At 42.5% G+C, this 12,534-nt stretch overlaps 1 long non-coding RNA gene and 1 pseudogene across 1 annotated transcript; one reads left to right on the top strand and one right to left on the bottom strand.

Annotated features, from left to right (window-relative positions):
- Positions 1 to 7,852: 7,852 nt before the first annotated feature.
- Positions 7,853 to 10,123, bottom strand: LOC144373073 (uncharacterized). Its single transcript, XR_013432869.1, has 2 exons — positions 10,012 to 10,123; positions 7,853 to 9,831 (listed from the first exon to the last, which is right to left on the bottom strand). It is a non-coding gene; the product is annotated as an uncharacterized LOC144373073 (long non-coding RNA).
- LOC144373071 (E3 ubiquitin-protein ligase TRIM35-like) overlaps positions 9,497 to 12,534 on the top strand; it is a 35,834-nt pseudogene continuing 32,796 nt past the window's right edge.

Here is a 12,534-nt window from a genome sequence, read left to right as displayed (position 1 = left end):
GCTAACTGGACAGCTTCTGGTTATAAGCTTATACTTCAGAAATTAATCCTTGGTATTGAAAATTTAGAAGTGTTCATATGATTGTTGGGACTGATTTTTCCTTGGGCCCCCTCTCTCATTTTTCCTGATAAATACAACAGTTTTGGGCATTTGAGAGGTGACAGGATATGTATAGGCTCTGGATTGACCCTCAGTGCAGAATGCTCTGAAGCCAAGCAGATGGCATCATCCTGTTGGCATCATATCTAGTGTCTTTTTCCCCCACTCTTACCTCTACTCCATCCTAAGGAGGTCTAGTTCCAATTATTGGTTTCTAGGAATTTTCTGAAGCTTTGATCACTTGAAAGGAACACCAAGGAACTATGCCCAACTCAATACTTTCAGGAGAATCATAAAATTGGTCCATTTAGAGAGTAGAATTAGGTCCACTAAGTTGTTACTGAAAAAAGTTACATGATCCACTTATATAAAACAATTGTTTAATTGTAAATATGATACTTTTCATAATTATTTTATCATAGGTGTTACATCCAAACTGACCATTATAATACTGATTTGTGAATAAAGATACTGAAAATCTGGTAAAAGAATCAAATAATCCAATTTAAAAATGGGCAAAACACTCAAATAGACATTTCTCTAAATATGATATATAAATGCCAAGAAGTATATAAAAAGATGTTCAGAATTACCAGGGAAATGCAACTCAAAACCACAATGAAATATCACCTTATTCTCATTAAAAGATGGCTACTATTGAAAAAACTGTAAAGTAATATGTGTTGGCAAGGATGTGAAGTAATTGGAATGAAAAATAAGGCATTCATTCACTATGGAAAACAGGATGGTGGTTACTCAAAAAAATAAAAATAGAATTACTGTATGATCTAGTAATTCTACTTCTGGGCATATACCCAAAAGAATTGAAACCTGGGTCCTAAAGAGACATCTATACACCCAAACACATAGCAGCATTAATCACAATAGCCAAAAGGTGTAGCAACCCAAGTGTCCATCAACAGATGAGTGGATAAACTGCATGTGGAAGTCTGATGTCATATATCATACAAAGGAATATTATTCAGTCTATGATAAAACAATAGGGGCTACAGCATGATGAACTTTGAGGACATTGTACTAAGTGAAATAAACCAGCCACAAAAAAACAAATGACATGATTCTACTTATGTGAGTTACATAGTCAAATTCTTAGAGACAAAAAGTAGAATGGTTGTTTCTGGGTGCTGTGGGGAAGGAAAATTGGGGACTTGGTTAATGGGTATTGGTGAAACATTTTGCTTAATGGGTATTGGTGAAACATTTTGCAAGGTGAAAAGTTCTGGAGACCAGTTGCATGGAATGAGAAAATAATACCACCAACTACATACTTAAAAATGATTAAGATTATAAATTTTTACTGTGTTATATCTCAATTAAAAATTTAAAAAATGAAAAACAGCATAGATAGAACTATAAATGTTTTATGTGAAATCTTCCAATTTGTAAACGTTGGCAACTGACCTGAGCCTGTAGTTGCCTGATGTGTTAATCAACCTTTTCATCACTGTGACCAAGAAACCTATCAAGACCACCTTAGAGGATGAAATGTTTATTTTGTCTCAGAGTTTCAGAGGTTCAGTCAATGGTTAGGTTTTTACATTGCTGTAGGCCCCAGGTGAGGCAGAAAATTATGACAGAAGAGCATGGCCGAGGGGAGCAGCTTAGGATATGATATGACACCAAGGAAGCAAAGAGCTGTGCTCACCAGGAACAAAATTTAAACCCCAGAGGCATACACTCAATGACCTACTGCCTCCAGATATACCTACCTGCCTGCAGTATTCACCTAGTTAATCCGTGTTAGTAGATTAATACACTGATTAGGTTATACCTTTCATAATCTAATCATTTCACCTCTTAAAATTCTTGTCTTGTCTCACACATGAACTTTTGGGGAATACCTTATGTCAAAATTATAATATTACACCCCCAGCCCCCAAAACTCATGCCCATCTCACAATGCAAAACACATTTAGACCATTTCCAAGAGTCTCCATAGTCTTAAGAGTTCCAGCAATAACCCAAAGTCCGAATCCAAAATCTTATCTGAGACTCAAGGCAAACTCATGGATGTTTCCCCCTAAAAAGAGCAAATTGGATATTATATATATCCAATATAGTTGTACAGAGTAAACATTTCTGTTTTAGTTAGGTTTTTTGCTTCTGCGACTATAAAACCTGACAAGAATAATTTTAGAGGAGGAAAAGTTTATTTGGGGGCTCACAGATTCAGAGGTCTTGGACTATAGATGGCCAACTCCATTCCTAGGGGCTCGAGGTGAGACAGGACATCATGGTGGAAGAGTGACAGAGATAAGCAGCTCATATGATGATCAGAGAGGAGAGAGAGAGAGAGAGAGAGAGGGAGAGAGAGAGAGAGAGAGAGAGAGAGAGAGAGAGAGAGAGAGAGAGAGAGAGAGACTGACTCTGACTCCACTCACCAGATACAAAATATATACCCCAAAGTTACACCCCTGGTGCCTACCACCTGCAGCCACACCTTTCCTGCCTTCAGTTACCACTCAGCTAATCCCATTAGGGGATCAATTTACTGGGTTAAAGCTCTCATAACCCAATTATTTGTCCTCTGAACCTTCTCACATTGTCTCATGAGCTTTTGGGGGACACCTCACATCCAAACCATAATAATCTCCATTCCACAAGAGAGAAATAGAGGTATAGAAGGAAGGAACGGGACCTAAGCAAGATCAAAATCTAAACAAAAGCTGAATAAACAAGTCCTATCACTCCACATCAAGCATCTGGGGCCATGGTGCTTCACTGTTTCTCTGAAGGGCTTGTGTAACTTCACCTTACGGCCTTGCTGGTAGTGGCCCACATGGCCTTTCTCTTGGCTTGTTTCTGCTTCAGTCCTGCAGCTTCCCTCAGTAGGTGTCCTGTGTGCTGGTATCTCTGAATCCCGAGGGTCTCTATGGAGCTTTGACTTCCTTCTCACATCTTAATGCATCACCCCCTCAGGGGCAGCCTACAGGGATATGGCACTGGCTTCCTGGGCCTTCCTTTGAAATCCCAGCAGAAGCCCCTAAACCCAAGCATCCTGCATTCCTGCAGAACCAGCACCACATGGATGATGCCAAGGCCTACCATCATTTCAAGTAGGAGTCATGGCTGCAGCATCCTCTGAGGGCCTGGGTGGCTTACTATGGTGAAAATATTTCCTGCCCTCGTACAAGCAGGGTGACCCATTGTCTTTATCAAAATGATTTTATATTTTTATACTCTTGAGCCTGAGATGGCAGTGGTCTTATCAATTCCTGAGATGTCCTCAAGCCACCTTTCCAATTGTTTCTGGATAAAGTACTTGGTATTTCTTTATGGTTATATTCTCTTTAACAAACACACTTTCATTAGCCCCTATTTTTCTCACACGGACAAACTGCAATATTTTCTAATCTTTCTGTTCCTGATTATCATAGTAACTTGGCTAAAAGCCAACAGCCATATTTATGCTACCCCTGAAGGACTTGCTACTACTGAGGACTCGAAATTTAATAAGTACCTCTGAATGAAGTGTTTCTACTGAAAGAAAAGTTGGTAACAGACTGTTATAGTCACCAAAATTTCTTTTCCCTGATCTCTAGATAAATCTTTGTCAGTCCTTCATGAAATTATGTAAAGAATTAGACAGTTTCAGTGTCTGATCTGGGATACACTTGGAATTTTCTCTGCCAGATTAATGAGTTGATCACCTTTAAATTCAGCTTTACAGAAAGTCTCAAGACATGGGAAAAATGTAGACAAGTTTTTTTTGCCAGAATGTAACATGAATGGTTTCCAGCCCAATTTCCAATAGTGTTCTCTTCTCTGAAACATCATGAGCCCAGAATATATAGTCCTATCAACATTCTAAGCTTCTACTAGAATCACCCATTAAGCTTCATTTACAACATTCTAAAGCATCTCTAGCTTGCATCTCAAAATGTTTCTAAGTTCTCCCACCTGCAAACCAGTTCCAAAGGCTTCTCAAGCACATGGTCAGGTTAGTCATAGCAATGACTGCACTTCTTGGTACCAATTTCTATTTTAGTTAGCTTTTCATTATTGAGACCAAAGACCTGACAAGAACATAGAGGAGAAAGTTTATTTTGGCTCATGGTTTCAGAGGTTCACTTCATGGTCAGCTGAATCCATAGCTTTGGGCCCAACATAAAGCAGGACATCATGGCATAAGGGCATGGTGGAGGAAAGCTGCTCAGGACATATAAACTAGGGAGCAGAAAGAAAGGACTCCAAGGATAAATGTAACTCCCCAGAGGCATTTCCCAGTGACCTACCTCCTCTAGTCACACCCTACCTGCCTATAGTTAATATTCAGTTAATCCATATTAGTTGATTAATTCACTGATTAGGTCACAATCGTAATCTAATCATTTCACATCTGAAAATTTTTGAATTGTTTTTCACATGAGCTTTTAGGGGAAATGCCTCATAAGTAAATATTAAAACCTGCATAAAAGTGATTTTACTCTCTTTCATAGTAGGTAAACACTTTTCAATGACCACCCCCTCATCATGTTGTCACCATAAGGGGGTTCAAAGAGGTCTATCTAGGGGCAGAGATGCCTATTCTGACCTTCTAGGTTCTTGACACATCACCTAAAAGTATTGAAGGACACATCAGGTTTTAGTAAAGAGGAAGAGCTTTTTTTGAAAGGGAAAGGGAAAGACACACATTCTTAGAGCAGAGTGCAGACTATCTCAAGAGTAAGAAGTGCTTTGGGGATCCCGGGTTCTTCTTCTACAGGAAACTTTGTAGAAGTAGGTATGGGAAGGTATATGGAAATGACTTCAGTCTGGTGAATTCAGTACTTTGATCATGGATTGCAAGATGTTCATGGTAGTCTTGGCTTCTTCCAGGATCTTCAGTTTGATATTGTCTCTTATTTAGATAACATGTGGGATGTGCCTTAAAATATACCCACTTTTGCTTTATCTAATCTGAAAATACATTGTGTAGTGACCTTCAGCTTTAATCAGAATGGGGCAGTTTTCACAGATGAGTGAATTTATAGTAACCTTAAGATTTGTATATTTATCAGAAATTTCTTTTCTGGAGGAAAAAATACAGGTTTGGGGAGTAAATCTGACCATAGAACTTTCAGATATACAATTATAGTTTTTTCCTTGTCTTTTATCTCCTTTCTAAATATCTTTATTCCTTTTCTTACTGCAGTGTGACTTGGGTCAATCCAGACAGCTTGAAGTTAATCATACAGGTCTGACTTCCCTTGCCACTGATGAATTTAGAGGCAGGCATGTGACCTAGATCGGGACAATAAGGTGTGAGAGGAAGTCTTCTAGATTATTTTAGGAAAGGTTTCTTAGCTCTAGAAATGAGACATACCTGGGAAGAAATAGGTGAATTCAATTTATTAACATTGGTTCATATTAGGATAAGATGCCTGGAGCTCTTGCTATCATTTTATTATTTTTCTAACATGAAGAGCCACAGGCAGACTAGAAAGATGAGAAGAATCCAGGGAACTGACATAACCAACTCTGGGGCCTTTTTGCCTCCAGATTTTCTGTTATGAGATAATCCATCCCCTTATTAAATTATTTCATGTCACATATTATAAGTACATATCTTAAAAGATGATAAATGATCAAGAAATGAAAAACATATGGGTAAAATAAAAGATATCTATATCTCCAGATCTGGAGGCAGGCAGTTCATTATGCTGATATTTCCCTTGTCATTCACATTAAACACTCATATTGCTTTATTTTAAATTTCTTTTTTAGTTGTAGTTGGACACAGTATCTTTATTTTAATTTTTTATGTGGTGCTGAGGATCGAACCCAGGGACTCACACATGCTAGGTGAGCGCTCTACCACGGAGCCACAATCCTAGCCCCAAACACTCATATTTATTATGGAAGGTCTCCCTGCATTGATTCAGACCAACTAGGAGCCCCATATCGTCCATGTTTCCATGGTGTAGTCCTCAGAGAAGGTCCAAGGTCTAAGTCATCACTATTACTCCCCAAGTTTCAGACTAAAATGTGCCAACAAGATGTCCTTGAGAACAGATGAAAGAGCTCCATTAGGTCTGCAGCTCTGGCTGGCTGTCCCTGAAGGTGCTATTGTTAGCCCTGCCACTATCTTTCCTGTTCAGCATCTGGGTTCCATATCCTTGTAATAAATTTTTAATCTGAAAGCTGCTGTGTCCTATAAATACACACAGCTATGCTAGCTTTCTTTTGATTGGCACTAACATGGTATATCTTTTTCCATACTTGTACTTTTATTTGTATGTTATGTGTAAAGTGGGCTCCCTGTAGGCAGCATAGTTAGGGCTTGCTTTGTTTATGTAATCAATCTCTCCCTTTTATTTGCAGTAGTCACTTTCTAGTTCACTGCTTTAAAAATAAAAGAGGACATTCTTCTCTGCTCTGTTTGAATGTGTCCTCTAAAATTTCCTGTGTTGGAAACTTAATTCCTAAATTCATATGCCAATGTTATTTGAGGATGCATCTTTGGTAGATAATTCAGATTAGATGAGGATTTTATAAGATGAAGAGATCTGAGCTATCAGGCCATGTGATGTCCTCTGCCACATTTTTTTGAACCCAGGATGCTTAACCACTGAGCCACATACCTAATTTTTGTGTGTGTGTGTGTGTGTGAGACAAGTTCTCATTAAGCTGCTTAGGGCCTTGCAGAGTTGCTGAGGCTAGCTTTGAACCCACAATCCTGTCTCAGCTTCCTGAGTCACTGGGATTACTGGCATGTGTGCCCTGCTTCCCTCTGCCATGTTAAAATGCAGCAAGGGGCTGCTTATCAGGCTGGCACCACGCTTCTAGAATTTGGATTTCTCAGCCCCCAGAACTGTGAGCTAAAGAATCTATATTCTTAATAAATTTCCCAGTTTGTGGTACTCAATTATAGCAACAGAAAACATTAGTCTCTCTTCTCTCTATAGCCTAAGAACACTTTAAAAAATATTGCTCTCTACACAGATTTTCAAGCTGATGGTAAGGAGTTTGGAAATATAGCTGTACCTGGCTTGGGATATGACATGTGGTAGGGGAAGGTAGAGACAATGAAAACTTTGTAGATTGCTGTAGTAGTTTAGTTACTATAGTGAGGACATGAAATTTAATAAATACCTCTGAATGAAGTGTTTCTACTGAAAGAAAAGTTGGTGACAGACTGCTATAGTCACTGCAATTTATCTAGAGATCTTTTCTCTGATCTTTAGATAAAATCTTTGTCACTCCTACCTGAAATTATGTAAAGAATTAGACAGTTTCAGTGTCTGATATGGTATACACTTGGAGCAATTAATGCTACCTTTCTTTATACAGTTAAGGAAAAGAAAATCAGAAAAATAAAATATATTCCCTAGGTCATGCCCCTCCCTGGCTAGTGCTAGAGTCTGGAATATAACCCTTCCCTATTTCCAAAAGGACTGGCGAACCTCATTGCTCTAGTGTTAACTTTTGATTGTTGTTAAAAAGATACATGTTAATTTCTACTCTACATCTTTGTTTTGATTTGTGGTCCCACTCAGAATCTGAGAAAAATAGAAATCAAACAAAAAAAAAATCATTTAAGAACAGAATGAAACCCACAGATAGCAATATAGATAGTTTCACAGAACAAGTGGGACACATGGTAAGAGGACACAATGAAAGAAAATGACATGACAGCATTTTCCAGTCTGTGGTAAATGTAGTGCAGGATTATCAGCCCCATCTTGTGGCTTTCTTTAGATATTGCTTCTAAATTCATTTTTAAAAAAATACCTTTTTTTTAGTTGGACACAATATCTTTATTTATTTATTTCTATGTGGTGCTGAGGATCGAACCCAGGGCCTCACATGTGCTAGGCGAGCACTCTACCATGAAGCCACAACCCCAGGCCCTAAATATTCATTTTTGAACCAGTAACCATCACTGGACATCTAACAATTTGTTGGGTGAGAAGATCTAGAACAATGACTCTCAAACTTTAGTGTGCCTGAGAATTACATGGTGATCAAATGAAAATGCAGATTCCTGGCCAAGAGAGGTGAGAAGGATGAAATGGGGTCTGGGAATCTCCATTTACAAAGCTCCCCAGGTGAATATAGATCAAGAAAAGAAATACTGAAGGCAATGAAAATTAGTGATGTGCATTCCCTATGAGAAAAGGGCTATTCTGAAGAAGTGTGGAAGAAAATTATCTAGTACTGTAAAGGGTTTGAAATTTTATCCTACTTTCAAGCAGTTAACTTGATACAGTTTCATGAATGCAGGTAGGAAATATGAGTCCACTGGGTCAGAGACAAAGGACAATTCATAACAGCAGTAAGTGTAGTCAGCTTTGTTTCTGGGCCAATTTCCTGAGCCTCAATTCCCACAAGTCTTTGTGATGAGGGCCCCAGTAGGTTGCATTATAGAAGAGAAATTCCCAAATTTAGGAAACTAGAATCTATAATGGGGACTAGTTCTGCCAGAACTTTATCTGGAGGAGAAATTATTTCTGCCTTCCAAAGTTGTTCACCATAGAAATATCCTTGGAAAATTGAGACAGTGCCTCTGCTCTCAAGACATACAGGTGTACAACACCAAGAGTCGTTTCTCAGCAGAAACCAGGAATGGAAGCACCGCATGTGAACAGTATCCTACATGTGAAAGCTGCAAAATAATCATACTGATGCAGGAAAGGGGAATCAGAGGGGCTCAGCCCTGCAAACCTCGCAGGAATTCAGCTTGAATTCTAGTTCAAAGAAGTCTTTTATTCCTTTGCTTTAATGGAGACCTGCTTGATGTCAGGAGCACGCTCCACCCTTATCTCACTTTCAGCCTCACATTTCATAGGGACCAGATAGGTTACAGTCATTTTCCTCACAAGCAAACACATCCTGAAACACTAGACTCATTCAACCCCGGGACAAGAACCGCGTCTTCTGTCTTCTCAGAGGCCTTCCCACCACCCGCTCTCCTCTCCTGTTTCCTCCAGGCCAGAAGACTGGCCAAAAGAAGTGATGGACAATGGCTTGAGTGACAAGCCTTTACGAAGGCACCGACACTCTAAGCGCTAGCCCAACGAAGCTGCTTTAAGACCCAGCCACGACTTGGGAACCAAGTCAGGATCCTGGATGTCTCCCATGTCCCGGGCCAGAGGTTTCCGGGACTCAGTTAAGGAAGGGCTTCCTAGACTTCATTTCCCACTTCAATAAGGACGCAGGCGTCCAGTGACACCAGGGCGCCACTGAGCGGCTGGTGGAGGTGCCCTTAGGCAGAAGGCGGCTACAGCCAGCTCGCGCAAACAGGAAGTGGGGCGGAACCAGCCGATCACTCGCGATTGGCCAGCGCCGCTGCCGTTCACCGCTGTGAGAGGTGTTCACCCGCAGTCGGCCTCTTAGCGGTTTGGGAGGGACGCAAGCCAAAGTTACGGATGCTGGAGCTCGCAGCTCATGGGTCATGGAGCCCGGACCCGCCGCTTCCCCCGCGCCTTCCGGCTCCTTCAAAGAGGAGCTGCTCTGCGCCGTCTGCTGCGACCCCTTCTGCAATGCGGTGACACTGCACTGTGGCCACAACTTCTGCAGTGGGTGCATGAGCCGCTAAGGGAAGTGCAAATGGCGCTCACATGCCCGGTGAGCGGGGACCGGGCGTCGCCCGCCAACTTGCGCACCAACCACACCCTGAACAACCTGGTGGAGAAGCTGCTGCGCGAGGAGGCCGAGGACGCGCGCTGGACAGGCCCCTCTTCCCTGTGCCTCTGCCGCTTGCGCCGCGGCCAGTTGAGTCTCTTCTGCCTGGAAGACAAGGAGCTGCTTGCTACTCATGCCAGACCGACCCCCGCACCGGGGACATCACGTGCAGCCAGTGAAGGACACTGACCACGACTTTCAGGTAAGCGTGGCGGTGAGCGCCCAGTGATCCAGCGCACACGTGGTGGCCGGGGCTGGACCACATCCCCGCACCCGGGCTCTGACCTCCAGCCTGCTAGCGCTGCGCGTGCTCAGGCCTCCAGGGATCCTCGCTCCAGATCCGAATAACCACCGCGAATGTGGTTATCTATTGGGTCTGCCTTCTTCAAGGCCGGCCCAGGATGGGTCAGAGAGTGCAAACAGGAAGTGGGATACAGGGTCAGCGACCTTCTCCAGACAGCCCTGCCCCTTTCTGAGTGGCCTGGCCCAGCCAGCAGAGGTGGCCAGGTCCCTCTGAGCTGCACCAGTGTGGGTAGCCCACGAACCCTCAGTTTAGAAGTGGGGAGGAGCCCAGGACCTGGCAAGGGATGTAGAGCTTTAAGGTTTCAGCAGCTCAGTCACCGTCCTCAGCTGATCCCGAAGTTTGTGTAACTACCAGGAGAGGCCCTTGGCTCAGGCCCACTGGTTGGTTCTCTATCATTCTTTTAGCATCTTAATGCGTAGAGTTCCAATAGGCATAAACCAGGGAACAACTTACAGGGTAAAAGTAATGTGGAGGAGTCTTTGTTATAGAAAGAAAAAAGTGATTAGAAAATAAGGGTTAACCTAGCTAAGAATTTTTCAGAAATATTTAGACTTTAGCCCTTAGAAACATATTCATTTTCGGCTCATTTGTCTGTGAATGAATGAGTCACACCCTACATCACCCATATATATGTAAAAAAATAAAACTAAAATTCTGGAAATGCCCATTGTACTCTGGAAGAAGTTACACAATGTGAAAACACTAAAATTTGGAGCTGGGGATGTGTCTCAGTTGTAGAGCTTTTGCCTGGTGTGTATGAGGTCCTGGGTCCCATCCCCAGCACTCAAAAGGGAAAGAAGCAGTAAATTTGTTTTATCACTAATGCATGTATCAGACTAACATTTTGGAGAACACTGGTTAGCTTGCAGGAATCTGTCTGTCCAGAAGGAGGTACTCCACACACACCCTCTCCTTTCTTTGCAGTGCCTTTATTAAGAAATAATTTTGTTATAGTTCCACACACATTTTGGCATATTCAAGTGAAAGAGAACTCAGGAATGCCATCATTATGCTTGTTTGATTGAGTGACCCTGTGACTCCTATGCACTCCCACTAGCAGAAGTGATGGATACTGATTTGAGACAGCTGGAGAAAGTGCTGGGCTCACTGGGAACTGGGGTCTAGATAGTGGGACCATGAGTCAAGGTGTGACTAATTCTCATGGGGCTGGCAGAGCTGCAGATCAGGAGATGGGCAGGAGTCAAGGCCAGGAACACTCACAGACCCTCCCCAGTTTGGAGCCAAGCCCCAAGCCAGGATTCAAGAGCAGTGAGCCTGGGGCCAGGAAGCATGAGGGTCCGTGACAGCTTTCTTAAGTAGCAGATGCCTTGCCCTGATAGGTCCTAGAAGAGCTGCAGGAGATGAGATAGAGAATTCTCACCCTCAAGGAGCTTCCAGGAGAGACCTGAGTGCTAGGAGGTATTAGCCAGGGGAAGGAATGAGGGAGGGTATATGGCAGAGACAGTAGTGTCTGGAAGTGAGGAAACCTGACTTTCCAGGCACCCAGAGAATTTCAGTGGTTACAGCAGGATGGAGATGCAGATGGAGCCTTGTGTCAAGCCAGTGGGCCCTTACGGTGATGCCTGAGAGGCAGGGAATAGTCTAGTCCAGGGCCACCTGAAGCAGGGTGGGACTCATTCATTTACCAGACAAACATGAGCTGAGGGCACCTGTGTGCCAAAACCTGTTCTGGGTGCCCAGGTCCCAGAGATAGCCCCTTATTTTATGAAGTTCATGTTTTAGAGGGGGAAGTCAGGAGTTAGTAGACAAGACATGGTTCTGCATGGTTGGACATGTGTGGTGGTCCTGGGGGGAGCAGTGTGGGATCCCCCCTCCCATCCCACTGCCATGTGAGAAGGAGCTAGGTCAAAATTCGTGCTGGCTGTGGGGAGCCCTGTGGGATTCTCAGACGGGGGATTGTGATGAGATAGTATGTTTTAGAAAAAAGATCACTTTGGCCACCATCTAAGGATGAAGCAAAACTAAAAATCATGTGGGTGGATACTTGTAGAGAACTTACTAAATGTTAGATTCTCTTAAGCATGTGCATGTTAGCAAATGTAATGCTCACAAATGTTCAACAAGGCTGGGTGTGTTAACTTTCTATCATTGTCACAGTAAACTGGCACAAACACAGTGGTTTAAAACAGCATAAGTTAACTGTAGTCCTAGAGGTCAGAAGGCCCAAATTCAAGCTGTCTGCACAGCTGCATTCCTTTTGGAGTTTTCAGGGGAGAACATGTTTCCTTGTCTTCTCAATCTTTAGGGAGCATGACTCTGACTTCTGCTTCAGTTATCTTATTGCCTTCCTTGGCTGACTACCACCTCTCTCATAAGGCCCTCGTGATTACAGTGGACCCACTCAGAGTATCCAGAGGAATCTCCCCATATCAAGATCCTTAATTCCATCATTTGCAAAATCCCTTTTGCCATAACATTTACGGTTGTATTGATTAGAATTTGGGCTTTGCAGGGTTGCGGGGCATTTCAGCTTACTGTAGTTA

This window comes from Ictidomys tridecemlineatus, unplaced genomic scaffold (genome assembly GCF_052094955.1).
Source record: "Ictidomys tridecemlineatus isolate mIctTri1 unplaced genomic scaffold, mIctTri1.hap1 Scaffold_223, whole genome shotgun sequence".
NCBI classification, from domain to species: Eukaryota; Metazoa; Chordata; class Mammalia; order Rodentia; family Sciuridae; genus Ictidomys; species Ictidomys tridecemlineatus.
The sequence above is the reverse complement of the archived record's forward strand: the minus strand, read 5'-3'. Positions and strand labels throughout refer to the sequence as shown.